This window comes from Sciurus vulgaris, assembly GCF_902686455.1.
Source record: "Sciurus vulgaris genome assembly, chromosome: X".
NCBI lineage: Eukaryota > Metazoa > Chordata > Mammalia > Rodentia > Sciuridae > Sciurus > Sciurus vulgaris.
Window position 1 is genome coordinate 24328259 of NC_136471.1, and position 25322 is coordinate 24353580.

A 25322-nucleotide genomic window follows, 5' to 3' on the forward strand; every position below is an offset into this window, starting at 1 on the left:
AACAGAGTTCAGAATATACATAATTAAAATGATTCAAGAAGCAAAGGATGAGAAAAGAGAGCAAATACAGGCAATGAATGATGAGTCCAATAAACAATTAAAATAGCAAACAAAGGAAGCAACAGATCATTTCAATAGAGATGGAGATTCTGAAAAAGCAAACAGAAATACATGAAATTAAGGAAACAATAAACCAAATTAAAAACTCAATGAAAAGCATCACCGACAGTTTTGATCACTTGGAAGACAGAACCTCAGGCAATGAAGACTAAATATTTAATCTTGAAAATAAAGTTGACCACACAGAGAAGATGATAAGAAATCATGAACAGAACCTCCAAGAATTATGTGATATCATTAAAAGGTCAAATTTAAGAATTATTGGGATTGAGGAAGGCAAAGAGATACAAACCAAAGGAATGAACAATCTATTCAATGGAAGAATATCAGAAAATTTCCCAAATCTGAAGAATGAAATGGAAAATCAAGTACAAGAGGCTTACAGAACACCAAATGCACAGAATCACAACAGATCCACACCAAGGCACATTATAAGGAAAACTCCCAAAATACAAAACAAAGATAGAATTTTAAAGTCCCTGAGAGAAAAGCATCAGATTACATATAAGGGAAAACTAATACGATATCAGCAGATTTCCCAACCTAGACAGTAAAAGCAAGAAGGGTCTGGAACAACATATTTCAAGCTCTGAAAGAACATAAATGCCAACCAAAAATCTTATACCCAGAAAAACTGATCTTCAGATTTGCTGATGAAATAAAATCCTTCTATGATAAACAGAAGTTAAAAGAATTTATAAATAGAAAACCTGCACTACAGAACATTCTCAGCAAAATATTCCATGAGGAGGAAATGAAAAACAACAATGTAGGTCAGCAAAGGGAGGAACTACTCTAATGGAAAAGCCAATCAAAGGAGAAACTAAGTCAAGTTAAAAACTAAAAATAAACCAAAATTATCAGGAATATAAATCATATCTCAATAATAACCCTGAGTGTTAATGACCTAAACTCATTAATCAAAAGACATAGACTGGCAGATTGGATTTTAAAAAAAGACTCAATATGCTGGGTCATAGGAGATTCATCTCATAGGAAAAGATATCCACAGACTGAAAGTGAAAGGATGGTAAAAATCATATCATATCAGGAAAAAGCAGGGGTTTCCATCCTCATATCAGATAAAGCAGATTTCAAACCAAAGATAGTCAGAAGGGATAAGGAAGGACATTTAATACAGCTTAAGGGAACCATAAATCAATGAGACATAACAGTCATAAATATTTATGCCCCAAACAATGGAGCATTTATGTATGTCAAACAAACCCTTATCAATACTAGGAATCAAATAGACCACAACACAATAAAATTGGGTGAATTTAACATACCTCTCTCACCACTGGACAGAGCTTCCAAACAAAAACTGAACAAAGAAACCATAGAAATCAATAACACAGTCAATAACATAGACCTAACAGACATATATAGAATATTCCATTCATCGATGAGTGAATACACATTCTTCTCAGCAACATGTGTCCTTCTGTAAAGGAGATCATATGTTATGCCACAAAGCAACTCCTAGCAAATACAAAAAAATAGAGATACTACCTCTATTCTATCAGCTCATACTGGAATGAAATTAGAAATTTATGATAAAATAAGAATAGAAACTGCTCCAACATCTGAAGACAAAAATAATATGCCATTGAATGGTGCATGGATAGCAGACAACATCAGGAAGGAGATAAAAAATAATTCTTAGAGGTAAATGAGAACAATGATACAACATATCAAAATCTCTGGGGCACTATGAAAGCAGTAGTAAGAGAAAAATTCTTTGCATGGAGCACATACAATAAAAGAAGGAAAAGCCAAAAAATAAATGACCTAACATTACATCTCAAAGCCCTAGAAAAAGAAGAACAGATCACCAACAAGAATAGTAGAAGACAGGAAATAATTAAAATCAGAGCTGAAACCAATGAAATTGAAACAAGAGAAACAATTCAAAAAATTGACATATCAAAAAGTTGGTTCTTTGAACAAAATAAACAAAATTGATAAACCCTTAGCCATACTAACAAAGAGAAGGAGAGAGAAAACTCAAATTACTACAATTCAGGATGGAAAAGGCAATATCACAATAGACAGTATTGAAATAAAGAACATTATTAGAAGCTATTTTGAAAATCTATACTCTGACAAAATAGAAAATCTCAAAGACATCAACAGATTTCTAGAGACATATAATCCACCCAAACTGACTCAGGAGGACATATACAATTTAAACAGATCAATTTAAAGCAATGAAATAGAAGAAGCCATCAAAAGCCTACCAACAAAAGAAGTCTGGGACCAGACATTTTCACAACTGAGTTCTACAATATCTTCAAAGAAGAAATCATTCCAATACTCCTCAAAGTATTCCATGAAATAGTAAAGGAGGGAACCCTTCCAAACTCATTCTATGAAGCTAGTATCACCCTGATACCAAAATAAGACAAAGACACATCAAGGAAAGAAAACTTCAGACCAATATCCCAGATGAACATACATGCAAATATTGTTAACAAATTTTGGCAAATCACATGCAAAAACATATAAAAAATATAGTACACCACAATCAAATGGGGTTCATCCCAGGGATACAAGGTTGGTTCAACATCCAGAAATCAGTGAATGTAATTCATCACATCAACAGACTTAAAGTTAAGAATCACATGATTATTTTAATAGATGCAGAAAAAGCATTTGATAATATATAGCACCACTTCATTCTGAAAACACTAGAAAAAACAGGGATAGTAGGAACATACCTCAACATTGTAAAGGCTATCTATTCTAGTCCCAAGGCCAACATTATTCTGAATGGAGAAAAATTGAAAGGATTCCCTCTAATACCTGGAACAAGAAAGGAATTCCCTCTCTCACCACTTCTATTCAACATTGTCCTTGAAACACTAGCCAGAGCAATTAGACAGACCAAAGAAATTAAAGGGATATGAGTAGGAAAAGAAGTACTCAAACTATCACTATTTACAAACGAAATGATTCCATAATTAGTGGATCTAAAATATTCCACCAGAAAACTTCCAGAACTAATAAACGAATTTGGCAAAGTAGCAGGATATAAAAGAAACAATCATATATCTAATGCATTTCTTTTCAGACGTGATGAATTCTCTGAAAGAGAAGTCAGGAAAACTACCCCATTCACAGTAGACTCAAAGAAAAAAAAACTTGAGAATCAATCTAACAAAACAGGCAAAAGAAGTTAAAATGAAAACTACAGAACACTAAATAAAGAAATCCTTAGAAGATGGAAAGATCTCCCATGTTTTTGGATAGGCAGAAATAATACTGTCAAAATGATCATAATACCAAAATTGCTATGCAGATTCAATGAATTTCCTATTAAAATTTGAATGATGTAACTCATAGAAATGGAGAACACCATTATGAAATTCATCTGGAAGAACAAAAGACCCAGAATAGCCAAAGAAATCATGAGCAAAGTGAAGAGTGAAGCAGAGTGAAGTAGAAGGTATCACATTACCAGACCTTAAAATATACAAAAGAACTATAGTAACAAAACAGACATGGCATTGGCACCACAGTAGACAGGTAGACCAATGGTACAGAATAGAGGATATAGAGAAAAAAAACCACATAAATAGTTTTCTCATACTGAACAAAGGTGCCAAAAACATACAATGGAGAAAACATAGCCTTTTCAACAAGTGGTGCTGGGAAAACTGGAAATTCATATGCAGCAAAATGAAATTAAACCTCTGTCTCTCACCCTGCACAAATCTCAACTCAAAATGGATCAAGGACCTAGGAATTAGTCCAGAGACCCTGCACCAAACAGAAGAAAAAGGAGGTCCAAATCTTTATCATGTCGGCTTAGGATCAGACTTCTTTAAAGTGACTCCAAAAGCACAAGAAATAAAAGCAGGAATCAATAATTGGGATAGATTCAAACTAAACAGCTTTTTCTCAGCAAAGGAAACAATAAAAAATGCGAAGAGAGAGCCTACAGAGTGGGAGAAAATCTTTGCCACACACACTTCAGATAGAGCACTAATCTCCAGAATCTATAAAGAACTCAAAAACTTTAAACCAAGAGTACAAATAACCCAATCAAAAAATGGGCTAAGGAAATGAGCAGACACTTCACAAAAGATCTACACACAATCAACAGATATATGAAAAAATGTTCAACATCTCTAGTAATAGGAGAAATGCAAATCAAAACTACTCTAAGATTCCATCTCACCCCAATTAGAATGGTGATTATCAAGAATACAAGCAACAATAGGTGTTGGCAAGGATTTGGGGAAAAAGGTACACTCATACATTGCTGGTGGGGCTGCAAATTAGTGAAGTCACTCTGGAAAGCAGTGTGGAGATTCCTCAGAAAGTTTGGAATGGACCACCATTTGACCCAACTATCCCACTCCTAGGCCTATACCCAAAGGACTTAAAATCAGCATACTACAGAGATACAGCCACATCAATGTTCATAGCTGCTCAATTCACAATAGCCTGATTGTGGAACCAACCTAGATGCCCTTCAATTGATGAATAGATAAAGAAACTGTGGTATATATACACAATGGAATATAATTCAGCCATAAAGAAGAATAAAATTATGCCATTTGCAGGTTAATGGAGGGAGTTGTAGAATATCATGCTAAGTGAAAGAAGCCAATCCCCAAACTCAAAGGCCAAATGATTTCTCTGCATAAGTGGATGATGATACATAAAGGGCATTGGAGGGAGGCAGAATGGAGGAAGGATGGATTGTGTAGAGGACAATGAGGGGTGGGGAGGTGGAGGAGGAAGGAAAGATAACAGAATGAGACAAACATCATTACCCTATATACATGTATGATTACACAAATGATGTGACTCTACTTCGTGTACAACCAGAGAAATGAAAGGTGTACCGCATTTATATACAATGAATAAAAAATAGAGTTTTAAAAATGTGTAGTTTATGTTTCTGAAGTAGAAGGTGAATTAAATAGGAATTAAATTTAGATTGGATAATTTTAGATGGAGTGATATAGACTGAGACAAGTGGAAGTAATCTTGAGGTTCACACAGACCAGCCACACATTCTACCTTCAAGTAGCTCTGTGCATATACCTTATGAAAATCTATGAGGAATTACATGTGTTAAGACTACTAGAAAGAGATTATACCATTCATCTTATTAAAATATTTCCAAGTAATTCTAATTACCCTAGTTTGATCATTATGTATTGTATCCATTTATTAAATTATCATACTTTACTCCATAAATATGTAGAAATGCTGTGTGTCAATGAAAAAGTTTCCATGCATACATACTTTTATAATTACAGTAATGGTTTTCAAATGTAATAAAGAATAAAAATAACCCAGATCAGCAGTGCTCAAACTTTTTAGATTTAGGATCACTTTATGCTCTTAAAAATCATGAGGACCTTTGAAAACTATTCATATTTGGGCTAAATTTATTGATATTTACTTATTAGAAATTTTCCTGAGAAATTTTAAAATGTAGATTTATTGATTTATTTAAAATAATAATAAAGCTATTACACAATTATTTAAATAACTTATGAAAACTAATCTTATATTCTAAAAAATGAAATGAATGGAATCATTTTACATTTTTTCAAGTCTCATTAACATCTTGCATAACACATAAAACAATATATTGTCATGTTTTTCTGAATTAAACTTGTCATGTGATTTTGTTTAAAGAAAATCTCATTGTGTGCAGTGGTGCATGCCAGTCATCCCAGTGGATCAGGAGGCTAAGGCAGGAGGATTGCAAGTTCAGAGTCAGTCTCAGCAACTTAGCAAGGCACTAAGCAACTTAGTTAGACTCTGTCTCAAAATATAAATTTTCAAAAAAGAACTAGGGATGTGGTTCAGTGGTTAAGTGGATTCAATTCCTACTACTTAAAAAAGAAAGAATGAAAGAAAGAACAAAAGAAAGAAAGAAAGGAAGGAAGGGAGGGAGGGAGGGGGGAGGAAGGAAGGAAGGAAGGAAGGAAGGAAGGAAGGAAGGAAGGAAGGAAGGAAGGAAGGCAGGCAGGCAGGCAGGCAGGCAAGGAAATAATCCAACCTCCCTTACTCACATATGCAGTTAGACAGGAAATAAATATTTTAATAATCTTTGCAGATAATAGTAGATATTTTTCTTTGATATAACAACAAAATTTAATAAGTAGTAGTTTTTTAAAAGTTATAGTATTGCATTCCAAACCACATTAGTGAATTTTTCGTAATGTTTTAATAATATCCCTTGGTCTGTCTTGTACTCTGAGTGGATTTTAATCATGTATAATTTTGTAACATCATGCATTGATCATTTAGAGAACTTTAATTCACTGAATTATGCAAATATTCCAAATGTTGATATTTTCATACAAAAAATTCATGTTCATTAATATCACCACTAATCTTATCATAAAAATCTTTAAGGGTAAAAGACTGTGATGTTTAGTTTTGCTGATACTAGTTTTCCAAAATTTGAATTTTCACTTGAAAGCTTGAATGTATTCATTGGCAGCAAATGTTGTCATTTGTTTTCCTTGAAGTGACAGGCTCACTACATTGATTTCTCAAGAACAAGTCAAAAAACATCCAAGTCTTTATAACCATAGTTAGTCAGTTTTTCTTTCAAGTGAAAATAGTATTCCATGAGAATATAGCTAGTTCAGCTTGCAAATGAAAAAAACAATACAAGTTATTTTCCTTGAGATAACCATTATACTTTGGCATGTGTGAGAAGTACTTTACACAGATTTTGTATTTTGTTATATATAATGTAAAAAGACACATACAGGTTAAGACAATCAAATTAGTAATAGTTATGGCTCAAGGACATTTTAAAGTGAAACTGGCTTTCTTTGTATGCATCTACTGCAAATACTTGGTGGCAAACAATACAATGACTACTACTAATATGGTGCTGCTGCCTTGATTTATACTAAGCAAGCAGCAGTTTTATCCTCCATTCTTTTGATTCATCAGATCAAATGTCAGCACAGTGAAAAAGACAAATAGTGATTATTATTATGAAAATGATTTTGAACTCATGAAGTTCCCTGAGTCTGGGAACCATAGGGGTCTGTAGACTCTCTGAGAATTCCTGTCCAAAAAAATATCTTCAAAACGCTAATTTTTTGGGGGGTGGGGAGTGGGGCAAGGGGGACATAATTCCAAAAATTCCAATTTAAGTATCTTTGAAAACTGCCCAGTAATATGCATTTTTAAACTTGTACTTGAGAATTTTGATAAAGGTGGCCTATGGAACACATTTTGAAAAATATAGCATAGTAGAAGAAATGTCTTCACTTTGGCTATGGCAGTGTGGAATTGAAATATATACCTGCCTAAAACAACTAATTATTTAACTTAATAAAATTAGTAAACCTCACTGCTTCATTGATTTATTTTGTTTATTCCATCCAAAGATTGAATTGATAGTCCTTTCATTGTGTGTAATCACTTCCCATCACCCATCTCCACCTCCTTATTTATCTTTTTTGTTTTCTCTATTTTTGAATGCATTAAGAATTTTTTTTAAAGCAAAAATTGACAGACATGCCTGACATCCTCTGACTGACATGGCAGACATTCTCTAATGGTCTGGCCATGCTAAGAGGAAGTGTTTGCTGTGTTTTTACATCATAAAATAATCAGTTTATTCATCCCCTTAGCTCTTCTTCTCTTTTTCTGGCCCTGTATTTGCCTCTGGAATTCTGAACATGGCCATGGCACCAAGAAAGTCAGAGAATATAAAAGAAATTAATCTCACCCAGACATTTGTAGTTGAATGAACACCCTGGATTTCTTTCCTTAGGGATTATACACTTCTGTATGACTGACAAAGAGGAAGAGAATAAGAGTGGGTGGGAAAGAAGAATGGAAGAGAAAGGATAAGAGTGAGCAGGAACATTCCTTAGATAATTGGCCTACTTCCTTTACCTTTCCTGACAATGAAATCTCAGAAAGTAGGACTCAGTCACTCCTTTGATCTCTCTTCATCTTTCTCTCTTCAGATATCCTGCAGTTGGCTGCCTGGCTTCAGAGATCTTTTTGAACTTGGAAAACTTCAAGCCCCAACTGCAGAATTCTTAATGCTCTGTTGTCTTGTCTTGCGAAAACTTAGAAGAAGTTGCAGAGATCAACCCTTCAGGCTTAAAAACTTCTCAGGTGGGAACAGACTACATCAGTCTTATTTGCATTTCTGGTTGACCTGTTCACCCTACCTTTTAGGCCATTTCCTTCAATGCCTAGGGCTCAGGTTTTTCACCACAAATGCAATTATGGATCACTGTTGATTTCTAAGACAGCTAGGAGTGCTAAGCAAAATTTTCTCCCCCAAATATTCACGTGGGCAATATGATACTTCAGTGAAACAGACTTTCAGTTGCAGAGCTATATTGGTTTAAATCTGGTTTAAGGGTTATAATTTATGTGTTCATGATGTTGGCATAATTTCACTGAAAGACTTGTGTGTGATAAAATTGTTAAAAGAGCTGCCTTAATTACAGTCAAAAACTTAAAGGAATATAATTTTAATGTTCAAAACTCTTTGAGTAACAGGTAAGGGACACTGAAATATTTAGCACTTAGTTTTTCAAATCTGACTTACAAATGTGAATATCCCTACTGTATTCACTGACCCCAGTCCACACATAGATATGCATATATGTACACAGCTGTTTAAATTTTAAAGATCAAGCACTGGTGCATGCAAGAGATCCACAGCAAATAAAAAGCTCCTGATTATACTTCCATTCCTAAAACTAATTATATATTTGTGCAACTAATACCTTCAGACTTTATCAGGTGTTAGCAAATACATGTATTTGCTGAGCTTGACCTCCTTGATACAAAATTCAAATCTATTTGTAGCAAAGCAAGCAGTTTTTTAAAATAATGACTCCAATCAAGTCAGGATCTTTCTTACTTAAGGTAATGACAACAATAAAAATAGCTTTGGGAACAGAAGCATAAAGTAAACCATAATTTGTGAATTTCCATATTTTCTTACATGTAAAAGGAATTGAACTGAATTGTATTTTAATAAATAACACTTGGCTTAGGTGACAGAATAATTTAGTGTACTAATTTCTGTATTATTCTCTCTAGATATTTCCTCCCTCATTTGGAAAAAACTATCCAGAACTTTTTGTTTCTTTGTCATGACAGAGATGGGAATGGAGGACTAAGTTTTGAGTAAAGAAAACAATAATTTTCAGATACTCAAAAGGCCACCCTTCTAGGTTTTTTGATTTTTTAAGAAATACAATCTCCTAGGGGGACTGTTCAAAAGGAAGAGAAGTTCCAAGATATGGAATTCGTGTAATAAGGCAACCTGGAGACTGGAGCATTTGGAGAGAGCTTTCCTAAGTCTGACAGAGAATTTTTAAGGTTTCTAGGACTAGAGGAAAATAGAATCTTCTTGCTCACAGGGCTCCAGATGTGGAATTATTAAGGAGTGCTTTAGAAGCTTGATTATATATGTCAAGGATTGAGAATAATGATTTGGCTCCTTGTGAATGAGTGTTGAGTCTTAAGCAGACCATTGTAAGAGGTACACTGAACCTCATTATAACTTAAATGAAATTGGAGGCTCTGTTTGATAGTGGAATTTAATTGCCTAATAGAAAATAAAATATGGTAACTATCATAAACTAAGGACTTGGATCACCTCTCAGTTTATTTATTTATTTATTATTTTTTTATCATTTTCTCTATTTAGTAATACATGACAGCAGAATGCATTTTGATTCATCCCACAAAAATGGAGTACAACTTTCATTTCTCTGGTAGTGCACAATATAGATTCATACCATTTGTGTAATCATACATGTACATAGGGTAATGATGTTTGTCCCATTCCACCATCTTTCCTTCCCCCTGCCTCCTCCCTCTTCTCATTCCTCTCTGCACAATGGCACAATCCAAATTTCCTCCCTTCTTCCCTTGACCTCCTCCATCTCCTGTTATGTATCAGCATCCACTTATCAGAGAAAACATTCAGCCTTTGGTTTTTTAGGATTGGTTTATCTTACTTAGCATGATATTCTCCAACTTATCCATTTACCTGAAAATGCCATAATTTTATTCTTTATGTCTGAATAATATTCCTTTGACTATATATACCATGGTTTCTTTATCCATTCATCAGTTGAAGGGCATCTAGATTGGTTCCATAGTTTATATATTGTGAATCGAGCTGCTATAAACATTAATGTGACTGCATCACTAGATTATGCTGATTTTAAGCCCTTTGGGTATAAATTGAGGAGTGGGATAGATAGGTCAAATGGTGGTTCCATCCCAGATTTTCTGAGAAATCTTCATACTGCTTTCCAGTGTGACTACACCAATTTGCAATCTCACCAGCAATATATGAGGCCCAAATCTTCACCATGTCGACTTAGGACCAGACTTTCTTAACAAGACTCCCAAAGCACAAGAAATAAAAGCAAGAATCAATAAATGGGATGGATTCAAACTAAAAAGCTTTTTCTCAGCAAAGGAAACAATCAGTAATGTGAAGAGAGAACCTACAGAATGGGAAAAAATCTTTACCACACACACTTCAGATAGAGCACTAATCTCTAAAATTTATTAAGAACTCAAAAAACTTAACACCAATGATACAATAACCCAATTAATAAATGCCCTAATAGACTGAGCAGACACTTCACAGAAGATATACCAGTGATCAACTGATACATGAAAAAATGTTCAGTCTCTCTAGTAATAAGAGAAATGCAAATCAAAACTACCCTAATATTTCATCTCACCCCAACTAGAATGGCGATTATCAAGAATACAAGCAACAATAGGTGTTAGCAAAGATGTGAGGTAAAAGGCACACTTACCTCTCAGTTTTAAAGCACCACTTAAGTGTGTGATTCTGGTATAATCCTTTGGAGGGTTGGGCGAGATGATTCCAAAACAACTGATATCCAGGTTGGTAGATAGTTTATATAGATTGCAGAATTTGGAAATGTAATAAAGTAAGACATTCTTGAAATCCTTGTTATGGAATAAAAATTCTATCTATAACAAGTTCATCTGTACAAACTGAAGTAGTCAATGATTGGTGGTATTTTTGTTATTGGTTTTCTATTTCCCTCCATTTAAGTAGGTCACTTTTTGCTCAAGTACAATAGTAATTATCATTATATGTAGTTCTGCCACTGAAGAAAAATTTCCCATGACCCATTTAATATAATGTGATGGTATTTTTATTTTAATTTTCTGAACAAATATTGACTGACATAATTAAATTAAAGTCCTTACAAAAGACTGGTGGATGTTGTGGAGGATTGGCATCTCATACATTAAATATTTGTTATGATTCAGATTATGTGGAGAATACAACAACAGAAATCTGAGACTTGAAACAAAGCGTGCTATAATTTATGCCCCATAGTATTATCTAAAGGTGGTTTTGTTCAGAATTTCCTGAGAGCATAAAGTGACTTTTAAGTTCTGTTCTTTTTCTCTATGACTTATAGGATTGGATACTGTATATTGTAAAATTTGTGGTGTGTGCACATGGCAAATTGGTCAACTGGAAAACCTATTTGAACATAGTAGAAAATTGCCAAGTTCATGACATAGATATAGAAAGCCCTAAGGAAAAGAGCCCACAGCTAGTCTATTTTGCTAACTGTTACTTGTCTTCTACATAATATACCCTAAACTGAAGACTTTGAGAGTCTGCATTTCTGTCACTAGAAGAGTTAGTGATAATCTATGCATTTTATATACATATGCATCTCCAAATCAGGAAAAATGTTGTAGGAGGAGATATACCTCCTTTTGCCTCTTTGCTCATGTCCACTCATCTCAAAAATATTAATTCAGGAGAGCAAACTAAAAAACAACAAAAACAGTACTGTGATCCAGTTCCTTGTGGGAGATGTATAGGGTAAAGATAGAATCACATAATGGAAGGTTTTTAGTTCCTGTTAAGGAGTTTATATTTGGTCTTTTGAGACACTAGGCAACTGCCAAAATGGCTTGAGGTGAGCAGTGACAAGTTGGAACTGGCATATTAGAGGATAATCTGACAGCAGTGTACAGAATAAATTGGAGCATGGGTGGGAGACTAGAAACAGGGAGACTAGTTGGGAGATACTACTAACAACATTCAGTTAAAAAATCTATTATTTATGTATATAATTTACAATTTGCAATGCTAAATTTTAATATGTGCCAATATTTTGCTGCTCAACTATTTGTCCCTTTCAATTTCAAGTTTTAAACACTCTTTCTCTTATACAATTACTTGGATGCATGACTTCCCAAGTGTCAAAACACTCACTGTAACTGTTGAGAAACAATGGAAAACATGCTGCAATAACATAATTATTCACTTTCTAAAGAGCATGTGAGCTAAAGTGTGCCTCATTAATAATTGAACTGAGAAAAATTCCTTTGCAGTCTAAGTTTTAAAAACAACAATTTGTCTAATGGAATAAATTAATTTTGTGCCAAAGTTAGACAATCTAAAAAAATTCTAGGTAACTGGAATTAGACCAGAAACAGTGTATTTGATAGAAGAAAATATAGGGTCACCATTCCAACATATTGGCACAAGTGAACTTTGTTAATAACACCCCTAAAGCTCAATAAATAAAACTAAAAATTAATAAGTGGGATGCCATCAAATTAAGAAGATTCTAAAGAGCAAAGGAAACAGGAGCAGTAAGAGAGAGCCTACAGAAAGGGAGAAAGTCTTGGTCAGTTAATTTTCTGACAGAGAACTAATATTAAGAATATAGAGAGAGGCCTGGGCTTGTAACCCAGTGGAAGAGTGCTTGCCTAGCATGTGTGAGGCACTGGGTTCCATCCTCAGCACCACATATAAATAAATTTTAAAAAAGGTCCATCAACTTTTATTTTTAAAAATTCATATTTAAATTTAATTTTTTTAAGAAAGGGTAAATCAAAAAATATTTTTAAAATGATAGAGAAATCAATAAACACCATAAATAAATAAATAATCCAATCAACAAATATGCAAATGAACTAAACAGACATTTTTAACAAAAAAATAAAAATGGTCAAAAACCATATAAAAAAGTGTTCAACATCTTTAGTAATCAGGAAAATGCAAATAAAGTTGCACTGAGATTTCCTCTCATTCCTGTTAGAATACCAATCATAGAGAATGCAAATAATAATTGCTGCAAGTATGTGGGGAAAAAAGGAGCACCTATATATTTTTGGTGTGACTGCAAATTAGTGCAACTACTATGAAAGTGAAAATGGAGATTCCTCAACAGACTAGGAATGGAACCACAATATGATCTCAGTATTTATACAAAAGGTCTTGACTCAGCATACTATAGTGGTATATTCATAGCAATGTTTGTAGCAGTGCAATTGACAATAACTAAGTTATGGAACCAGCCTAGGTGTCTGTCAATATGTGAATGGATAAAGAAAACATAATATGTACACAGTGAAATTTTATTCAGGTGTAAAGGAGAACAAAATTATGTTATTTGCAGGAAAAATGGATGGAACTGGAGATCAATATGTTAGGTGGAATAAGTCAGACTCAGAAAGAAAAATGCCATATGTTATGTCTTATATTTGGATGGAAGAGAGAAAAAAAGATTATCAAAGAAATCTCATAAAAAGAGATTGGGGTGATTTTGTCTCTAAGAAATAATTACTTGGAAGTAGATGTATTCTGGGCCATTCTGTGTTTCCTAGGAAATCCAAACCAGGGCAAATCACATTGAATATGTGTGCTAGGCAATGTACTGATAGCTCTCTGTGCTAAGACATGAATGAATTTGGAATTTATTTTGATGATGATAATTATGATGATGATAAATTATCATAATAGGAGAAGTAGGAGAAAAAGTAGCAGTAGCAACAGCAGTTAGCATGAATAGAATGCCTACAATGTTCCAAATAATGTGTTATATGTGTTTCCTTTAATATTTATAATTCTTCTGTGAGGTAGTGTTTATCATTATCATCACAATTTCACATACTAGTAGTCTGAATCACAAGGATATTTAATAACTTTCCCAAGGTGTTAGATAGCAAGTTGACAAACTAGAATATTAACATGGGCAGTCTAAATTCAAATTTTTAACCCTGTTCTAAACTGCCTCCCAATCAGGCGCTTTTCGGAGTCAATATTCTTGAAATCTGGAGCACCACCATTTATGTAGAATGTCAACATGTCAAAGTTTGTGGTTTCCAAATTCCTATTTCAAGGTTTTCAAATTCCTATTTCAAATTCTAACCGGATGATTTCTTCCCTGTGTTTTAGAAATAACTACATAAACATTTCATTTAACATTACTCTTTCCTTGAGGATGTAATTGAAATCAATGTTTTCATTGGGGATTCAGTGTCTTTTCTTTTCTTCAGATCAGATTACCTTGATCAATTGTAAATACTGGAAGCTTTAATCAAATGTTTCCTTGTTCAAAAGGAAGCACTGTGTATTTTTCTATTCATGTTGCTAAGAAAGTATGCTTGAAGCCAAGTAAATTTGCAGTCTACTTGTATGTTTTGTTTATTCATTGTGGTTTTCACTTTGAACCAGAGACAAAACTGCAAATAACCCTAATAGTTATATGTCCATTTGTACTTAGCCATTTTATGAAAAATATATTATCAATAGTTTCTCAGAAATAGTTACATTCCCCCTGAATATTCTGTTGTCAAAAATATGCTACTTTTGAAAAGAGTAATTTGATGATGTCTACGATTGAATTGTTTTCCAAAGTACATAATCAATTTTACCATAAAAATCAATGAAAAAAATAAGTTTCTCTATGTATAATTTTGCTTTGTAGTCATCTTCTGGGACATACGTATACTACAAAGGAGGAGAAATTTTCATTTTTTTAATAGTCTCCACTGTGGCAAACCCCAGTACTCCCAAACCTTCACTTAATTTTACCTTTTTAGGAAACAGTGTTTTGCTGTGGATGTGAACTTTGATCAGTGGTATTGAGAGAGATAGAATTAGGTAGGCAGAAAGCTTTGGTATTTAACCACACCAGAAGTCACGAGTATTTCTGAGAGTTTCCTGGGCTGGTATTCCACTCTGAAAAAGTTAATGCTTATTTGTAAGCCAAATATGAATTGATCCAGGCTCTGTAGCAATTAGAAGAAAAATTTAAAAGGAGCAAATACTGCCCATGCCCACTACTTCAGATTGAAAGAAAGTATCCTAATACATTATTTATCATGGTTGATTTTGTTCAACTCAAAATAGCAAGCACAATAGCCCTTTTAATGGAAGCCTTCTGGTTGGCCAAAGACAAATTCACAGATTTGTATCAGTAATGGACCTTGGAACAACTACTTCTGAAACTTCTCTCAAGAGAATGGACCAGGAATCAGCAACCTTTTCTTTAAATAACAGATAGTAGGTATTAAACTTGGTGAGGCATATAATCTGTTCTGCAAATATTCATCTCTACTATTACAGTTTTGAATACATTGATAGTATATGAATGAATGTGTGACTCTGTTCCAACATAAACTTATTTATGGACAATAAAATTTGAATTTCACATAATTTTTCAATTTCACCCAATTTCAATTTGCCCCATGGGTCTCAATTTGTTAAACCCATGAAACAGAGTAAATGAATTTTTATTATAATTTTCTCATGGTACCTCATGACTCATAACCCTTCCCAAAATGAAAGAACAACCAAGTCTTGTCTTAAAGTAATGATGGAAATTATCAGATGACCCACAGATATTTTCTAATGAATTGAAACAATCTGTTACTTTAAAAGATGGATTTGGCAGCACTATTATCATAGAAGCAAATCAGATAAGGTACATGGATTACAAAAATCAGCGAGTAGAAGATACTGTGTGTCTTCTCAAGCACATATGTCCATAACAATCTAGCAACTAGTTTATAGATCAGGATACAACTGTAATTCTTTTGAAACAAAAACGACTGCTCAGTTTGGTGTCTGATGAAATGTTCATCCCCTTCTTAACAATTATATTCTTCTATGTGTTTATGTGTGTACTTGCATGTATATAGACACAAAAGTTTTGTCTGTGTGGTGCAACATTTCTGGATTTAAGTAACTTCTCTTACTTTATCCCTCTCCTCTATCTTCTTCCATCCCAAGTCCAGTTCTATTAGAAGATATGAAGGTGTGCCCTTAGGACATGCATACTCTTGAAACAGTTTATACTCCCTTGTTTTGGAAAACTAAACTATATTATTATGGTTTGTAAGTACTCAGAACTCAAATCTGTTAGTGAAATGCTTGGCTCTGTGTGGAACTACTACCTTGCTAGGAGATGTGATCAAGAGCGTTTTTGTTATGGGAACAAACGTATATAATTAAGATCAATTTATATTTTTTGATTAAAACTCTCTTCTAGAACTGGTTTATTAATACATTCACTTTTTAAATCAATAAATATTTAGAACTCATTCTATGCTATTCACTGTTAAAGCCATTTGATACATATTATCTCCTTGAGTCACTTGTATCAAGCCCTCTTTTTACAGATGAATTCAGTGAAAGTCACAGAAGTGAAATGACTTTCTCAAGGTCATTCAGATAAATTTTAGTAATACTGAATTCGAATAATGAATCTGTTGCCATGAGATTTCCCTGGAGTACTGTGCTGCGTCTGATACAGGGAAGTGGTCTGTATAAGAAGACATATAATATAGGTGGATTGGGGATCAGACTGGTCTAAAGTGAAGAAAGAATTGGAGTAATGGTTAATGTAGCTCAGTTTGCTATCAAATGAAATGTTCATTCCCATCTAAATTATTATCTTCTTTTATGTGTGTTTGTGTATGTATGCACATGTGAATAGAGGCATAAGGTTTTTTTGTTGTTGTTTTGTGATGCAACATTTCTAGATTTATTTCTAATTTATCTCTTACTTGATCCTTCTCCTATTCTTTTTCATCCCAAAATCAGCTCCCTACAAAGACCCAAAGATGTCTCCTTAGGGCATGCAAAATTTTTAAATAGTTAATAATCCCTTGTTTTAATATTTGCCTATACTTGTCAATCTGAGTGTAAGGGTTGGAAATGTTTTCAGGGCATAGTCACAGTTAATTTTGGCAATCATGGCATAACTTGTGAGCTGCTAATAGGTAGGTAGTGGTCCCTTGAGAAAGAGATGTCATGCTCTACTATGTAGTGTCAATATTAGGTTGAATATTTCTTCACCTATCTAGAGGAGTCAGTGCTTTTGTTTGTATCACTTGTTGCCCAGTATAGATGTTGAATCAACTGTATTTGCTGATAAACCATGTAGTATTCATCTCCTGGGTGAGTTTATATATTCCTAGGATACTCAGGTATAGAAAGCAGTAATCTCAAAATAAATGAATTCCTAATTCAATATCTGGATTGTGAGGCAGTTTAGTTTAGTGGTTAAGATCATGCATCTGTGGAACTAGACTACCTTGGTTCACATTTTAGGTCTACCATCATGAGCTATGTGATCTTCCCAATTTACCTCCACCATTCATATCTTAGTTTTCACCTTGATAAAATTTGTGTAATAACAGTACCTACCTCATAAGATTTTAATGAAGATTGAATTAATACTTGTAAAGTACTAAATAAGTACCAATTTATAATAAAATATATATGTAATATATTATACCTATTATTCTATCTATTAACATATGTTATGCCTTTGGTCTAATAAAAAAGAAAACATCAGGCTTCCCCTACTCAGAAATCATAGCAGAAAAGCTAAGTGGCATGGGCCTGGGAGTCATAATACTCCTTTACCACTTGTGACATATATGCATTTTGAAGAAAGAATCTCTGACATGACATTTAGGAGAATAGGTTGGAAGTAGACCAAGTATTTAATGTTGTGTTGATGTTTTAGTTAGCTTTCCATCACCATAACCAAAAGACCTGTGAAGAACAACTTAGAGGAGAAAATGTTTATTTTGGCTCATAGTTTCAGAGCTTCAGTTCATGGTCAGTCAACTCCATTGCCTAATAACATCATGGTAGTAGGGTATGGTAGAGGAGAGCTTCTCAGTTTATGTCAACCAGGAAGCAGAGAGAGCTTGAGTGTAAGGTACCAGGGATAATATAATCTTTAAAGACATGCCCCAAGTGTCCTACTTCCTCTAGCCATGTCTTACCTGACTACAATTACCACCATTAATACATTCAAATTATTAATCCATCAAGGAATTAGCCCACTGATTAGGTTATGACTCTCATAATCTAATAATTTCACTTCTGAACATTTCTGCACAGTTTTATACATGAGCTTTTGGGGGACACCTCATATCCATAACATAATATTCTGCCCCTGACCCCCAAAAGTTCATGCCCATTTCATGATGCACAATTAATTTAATCCATTTCTTAAAGTACCTTAAGAGTTACAGTCTTAACAGTTACAGCATTGCACAAAAGTCCAAGTCCAAAGTTTCATCTGAGAAAAAAAAAATCTCTTTGCTATGAGACCATGAAAGTTCAAAAGCAAGTACCATATAGCCAATGTATAATGTCACAGTAAAAAAACTTTCTTTCCAAAAAGGAGAAATGGGGACATAGAAAGAAGGGATGGAACTAAAGAAAGATTGAAATTCAGCTGGGAAACAATTCCTGTAGCTCTATGTCCAACATCTGGGGCACATGACATACTGATGTTCTCTCCAAAAGGATTGTGTAGCTCCACCCCTATGGCATTTCTCTTGGATTGTTTCTGCTTCATTTTTTGAAGTGTTCCTTGGCAGACATTCCATATCACTGGCATCTCTTAATCTCAGTGATCTGTACAGCTTCAGCATCCTTTTCAAGTCTTCACACATCCCCCCTCAGGGATTTCCTGCAGGAAATCAGAATATGCTTCATTTGCCTGGCTTTCAGACCTTCCTTTGAAATCTTGGTGGGAGCCTGTGTGACCTCCTAACTCCATCAACCTACATTTCTGCAGAACCAGTGCCACATGAATTATGTCATGATCTACCACCATCTTGAGCAGTAACCAGGCCTGATCACAGCTACAGTGGCTTTTGAGTGCCTGGGTGACTGAGCATGGTGAAATAACTTCCTAGGCTCCCTGTATGAACAGGGTGCTCCCATGCATTCATTCCAAAGGAGTTTTTACTTTTATGTTTTTGAGCCTGGATGGGTGTGGTCTTGCCAATTTCTGAGATGCCCTCAAGCTATCTTTCTTATTGTCTCTGTGTAAATAACTTAGCATCTCTTTAATACCTGTAATCTCTTCACCAACCACATCTTTTTTGGTCCCAGTTTGACACACATTTTTCTGACCAAACTGTGTTTTTCAAATCTTTCTGTTATTTTTTCTGACTTATAGATAATTTAATCTAATATAATGCCTAGAATGATTTTTATTATGGTAGCAGGGCTTTTCCTGGTTCCTTAAAAATAAGAATCTGCATTACTAGGCCAGGAGCATTTACCTCTTTTTTATGTCTGCTGTGCATTATAAGAACTGCCACATCAAATATTTCTCAGGTGAAGGTCATTAAACAGACAAAACTATAAGAATAAAATTTCCTCTGCCAGCAAATATTTAGGTAGGTATCTCTGGAATATTTGGAAACTGATGTCAAGAATGTGGTCCTCCTTCTAAATCATACAGGTATGTGTGCCATAAAGTGTTCTGATTCAAGCATTATAAAATTTATTCAAGAGGGGTTATAGACTTAATCTGAGTAATTCATCATTTTACAGCTAGTTGGATTAATCAGACCAGGTCTACACTAGCAAAATGAAGGTGATGAACCAAGTTAATTATCTGAACTACAAGTCAATAAATTTCAATTGCTTCCATTTCCTGGACCTTTCAGGTGAAAGCTTAGTCTGACTTGAATTATTTGGATAAATTCCCTAGATTAACGTTTCTCTCTGACAATGGAGCCCTTAAGGCATTTGGGTCTAGTAAGCATTACATCCATCACAGGCATAATAGAAAAAAAGGCTTATGAGCCTTGGTGCCACATTGCAATATCAAGTCTCCTAGTAGTGACACGTTGAAACCTCTTAACATTGAAGTGCACAATATGATGGGTGCAGAGGAAAAGATGAGTGGAAATGAAAAACATTCTTTTCTGGTAGAGAATATGGAGCATCAAATTTACTGACCTTAATAGCTATCACTAGGCTTCAGTAGATGTGCTTCCTTCCTCATTTTGTAAGTTACTGCGAACTTGCTACAGTACAAGTATAAGACAAGGCAGAGTCTATTGAAGACAACATAATTAAGTAGATTAAATGTCATTTGACTCTTGTGCCCCCTTTTTCCTTTGTTTTGCTCTTCCCAATGCATTTCTAGATAACCAAGAGCAGTTTATTAGCTCCACTGTCTCCCTTTCACATTTTTTAGAATGTCATCCCCCTAGGACCTGATCCTTCCCAGAAATATTTGAACTAAGGTTGTTGGTAGCACATAATCACTTATGAAATAATTTCCCAAAATTATATTTACACTATCTTACACTTATGAGAGTGAATCAAGTGAACTTTCCAGTCACTTGTAGAAGTAGTGGGAAAGAAACTTGAGATCACAGATGTGTTTCTGGCATCCATCAGCTCATTCCATGAAGGTGACTGCTTATTTATTCCTGCATAATGATGAAACATATATATCTTACTATGGTAAGTTTCCTGGAGTTTGACTTTACATTGTACATTCACATTTAAATCTTAACTAGAACATCTTTACAGATAGAATCTAGGAAGTAATGCCTCCTAAACTGGAGTGCACTTATGAGCCACCTTGGGAAATCTTGTTAGCAATGAAAGTCAGACTTGGTTATTCAGGGAGGGGCCTGAGATTCTGCATGTCTAAAAAGCTCTTACGTTATGCAGATGTCATTAGTTTATGAAACAAACTGAAATAGGAGAAGTTTTATACAGAACGTTTTTCAAACTGGATTCCATGGAGTCTAAGATTCTGTGAAGGTGATTGAAGTACTAATTCAGAGGTATGAATGGAGTAGCCAAGAACATGAAACTCTGGATAGATCTCTTCTTACTCATTTTTTAAACCAATGTTTTACATTTGTAAGTTTAAAATAATGGGGTTCTATATAGTATTTTTAAGAGAAAATATGAATAGAAATATTTTGAACCTGAAGGGGTGCTGTATTTTGTCAAATGCTTTTTCTGCATCTATCGAGATGATTATATGATTCCTGTTTTAAAGACTATTGATATGATGAATTTCATTTATTGTTTTCCAAATGTTAAACCAACCCTGCATCCCTGGGATGAACCCCACTTGATCGTGATGCACTATCTTTTAATATGTTTTTATATGTCGTTTTCCACAATTTTTTTGAGAATTTTTGCATTCATGTTCATCAGGGATATTGGTATGATGTTTTCTTTCCTTGATGTGTCCTTGTCTGGTTTTGGTATGAGGGTGCTATTAGCCTCATAGAATGAGTTTGAAAGGGTTTCCTCCTTTTCTGTTTCATGGAATAATTTGAGGAGTATCGGTGTTATTTCTTCTTTGAAGATCTTACAGAAGTCAGCTGAGAATCCATCTGGTCCTAAACTTTTACTAATTGGTAGGTTTTAATGGTGTTTTCTGTTTCATTACATGCCATTGTTCTGCTTAAATCATGTATGAGCTTCTGATTCATTTTAGGTAGGTCATATGTCTCTAAAAATTTATCAATGTCTTCAATATTTTCTATTTTATTAGGAGTAAAAAGGAACTGAGCAGACATTTTACAGAAGAAGATATGCAGGTGATTAATAAATATATGAAAAAGTGTTCAACATCTGTAGTAACTAGAGAAATGCAAATTAAAACAACTCTAAGATTTCATCTTACTTCAATTAGAATGGCTATTATCAAGAACACAAACAATAATAGATGTTGGCGTGGATGTGGGGAAAAGGCACACTTTTACATTGCTGGTGGAGTTGCAAATTGGTGTAGCCACTATGGAAAGCAGTGTGAAGAATCCTCAAAAACTTGGAATGGACCCACCTTTTGACCCAGTTATCCCACTCCTTGGTTTATACCCAAAGGACTTAAAATTAGAATACTACAGTAATGCAGCCACATCAATGTTTATAGCAGCTCAATTCACAATAGCTAGATTGTGGAACCAACCTAGATGCCCTTCAACAGATGAATGGATAAAGAAACTGTGGTACATATACACAATGGAATATTATTCAGCCATAAGAAGAATAATCTTATGGCATTTGCAAATAAATGGATGGAATTGGAGAATATCATACTAAATGAAATAAGCCAATCCCAAAAAACCAAAAGCTGAATGTTTTCCCTGATAAGTGGAGAATGATATATAATGGGGGTGTTGGGGTGGGAGGTGTGAAAAGAATGGAGGAACTTTAGAGTACTTGGAGGGAAATGAGAGGGAGGAGGGGGATATAAAAATGGCAGAATGAGACAGACATCATTACCCTAGGTACCTGTATGATTATACAAATGGTATGAATCTACATCATGCACAGCTGTAGAAATGAAAAGATGTACCCCATTTGTGTACAATGAATCAAAATGAAGTCTGTAAAAGTAAAAAAGTAATAAAATAATTTTCAAAATTGGTTCTCATTATCTTCTGTATTTCAGTTGTTTCCATTGCAATATTTCCTTTTTCATAAAGTATTTTAATAATTCGGGTTTTCTCTAGAAAAGCTAGGGATAGTAGGAACATACATCAACATTGTAAAAGCCATATATGCTAAATCTAAGGCCAACATAATTCTAAACAGAGAAAGTTGAAAGCATTCCCTTAAAAATCTGGAATAAGACAAGGATGCCCTCTTTCACCACTTTTATTCAACATTATCTTTGAACCTCTACCCAGAGCAATTAGACAGAAGAAAGAAATTAAAGGTATACAAATAGGTAAAGAAGAACTCAAACTATCATTATTTGCCAATAACAAGATTCTGTATTTAGAAAATCCAAAAAATTCTACTAAAAAACTTCTAGAACTAGTAAACAAATTCAGCAAAGTAGCAGGATATAAAATCAATACCCATAAATCAAAGGCATTACTACATGTCAGTAATAAATCCACTGAAAGAGAAAGAACACTACCCCATTTGCTATTGCCTCAAAAAAATAAAATACTAAGGAATCAATCAAAGAGGTGAAAGATCTGTATAATGAAAACTACAATAAAGAAAGAAATCGAAGACCTTAGAAGATGGAAAGACCTCCTATGCTCCTAGATAGGGAGAATTAATATTGTCAAAATGGCCATACTACCGAAAGCATTACACAAATTTAAAAAAATTCCTATTAAAATCCCAATGGACTTCTTCATAGAACTAGAAAAAGCAAATGTGAAATTCATTTGGAAAAGTAAGAGACCCAGAATAGCCAAAGCAATCCTTAGCAAGAAAAGTGAAGAAGGAGGCATCACATAACCAGACCTCAAACTATACTACAGAGCTATAATAATAAAAACAGCATGGTATTGGCATTAAAACAGACACATAGTCCAAATGGTACAGAATAGAAGACACAGGGACAAACCCACATAAATACAGTTATCTCATACTAGACAAAGGTGCTAAAAACATTCACCAGAGAAAAGATAGCCTATCCAACAAATGGTGCTGGGGAAAATGGAAAGCAACATGTAACAAAATCAAATTAAACCTTTATCTCTCACCCTGCATGAAACTAAACTCATTGTGGATCAAAAACTTAGGCACTAGAACACAGACACTCTGACTACTAGAAGAAGTAGGTCCAAATCTTCACCATGTTGGCCTAGGATCTGACTTCCTTAACCAGACCTCTAAAGCACAAGAAGTAAAATCAAGAATCAATAAATGGAATGGATTCAAATCAAAAAGCTTCTTCTTAGCAAAAGAAACAATAATGTGAAGAGAGAGCCTACAGTTCGGGAGAAAATCTTTACCACATGCACCTCAGATAAAGCATTAATCTCTATTATATATAAAGAACTCAAAAAAACTTAACACCAAGGGGAAAAAAAAAAAACAAATAACCCAATCAATAAATGGGCTAAGGAACTGAACAGACAATTCACAGAAGAAGATCCACAAGCAATCAACAAATACATGAAACAATGTTCACCATCTCTAGTGATTAAAGAAATGAAAATCAAAACCACCCTCAGATTTCATCTCATTCCAATTAGAATGGCTATTATCAAGAATACAAGCAACAACAGGTGTTGGCGATGATGTGGGGAAAAAGGTACACTCATACATTGCTGGAGGGGTTGCAAATTGGTGCAGCTCCTCTGGAAAGCAGTATGGAGATTCCTTAGAAAACTTGGAATGGAACCACCATTTGACCTAGCTATTCCACCCCTCAGTTTATACTCAAAGGACTTAAAATCAACATTTTGCAATGATGTAGCCACATCAATGCTTACGGCAGCTCAATTCACAATTGTAAACTATGGAACCAACCTAGGTGTCCTTCAACAGATGAATAGATAAAGAGAATGTGGTATATATACACAATGAAATATTAGTCATAAAGAAGAATCAAATTATGACATTTGTTGGTAAATGAATGGAGTTGGAGAATATCATGCTAAAGAAAGAAGTCAAACCCCCAAAACAAAAGGCTGACTATTTTCTCTCATATGCAGAAGCTAATTCACAATAAGGTGGGGGACAGGGAAGAATAGAGTTACTTTATATTAGGTAGAGGGGAGTGAAGGGAGTGGAGGGGGTATGGGGATAGGAATGATAGTAGAATGAAACGGATATTATTACCTCATGTATATATATATGACCACATGACTGATGTGTCATGTATGTGTATATATATATATATATATATACACACATATATGTGTGTGTATGTATAATCAGAAAAATGAGAGATTGCACTCCATTTATGTATGCTGTATCAAAATGTATAAATGCATTCTACTGCTTTGTACAACAAATTTGAACAAATTAAAAAAAGAATACAAGTTTTCTTCAAATAACATTCAAAACGAATGTTATTCAATTGGGTCAATTTTTAAGAAAAATGCTTCTGACAATGAATCATTTAGGTAGATACTTTTTGGATATTTGGGTCTTAATATGAGTACACCCTATTAAACTTCAAATTTCCTAGTGGATGCATCCATAGAGAAAAAGAAATTTCATAAGATGGAAAATAAATTTTGACTCTGGTTTCCTGCTAACCAATTTGTTGCTATAAATGAAAGAAGATGCAATTCAGTGCCGCGAGATTTCAGTTTTGGCTCCAATATTAGCATACTGGATAAGTTCTCACCTCTGAATGAATGTG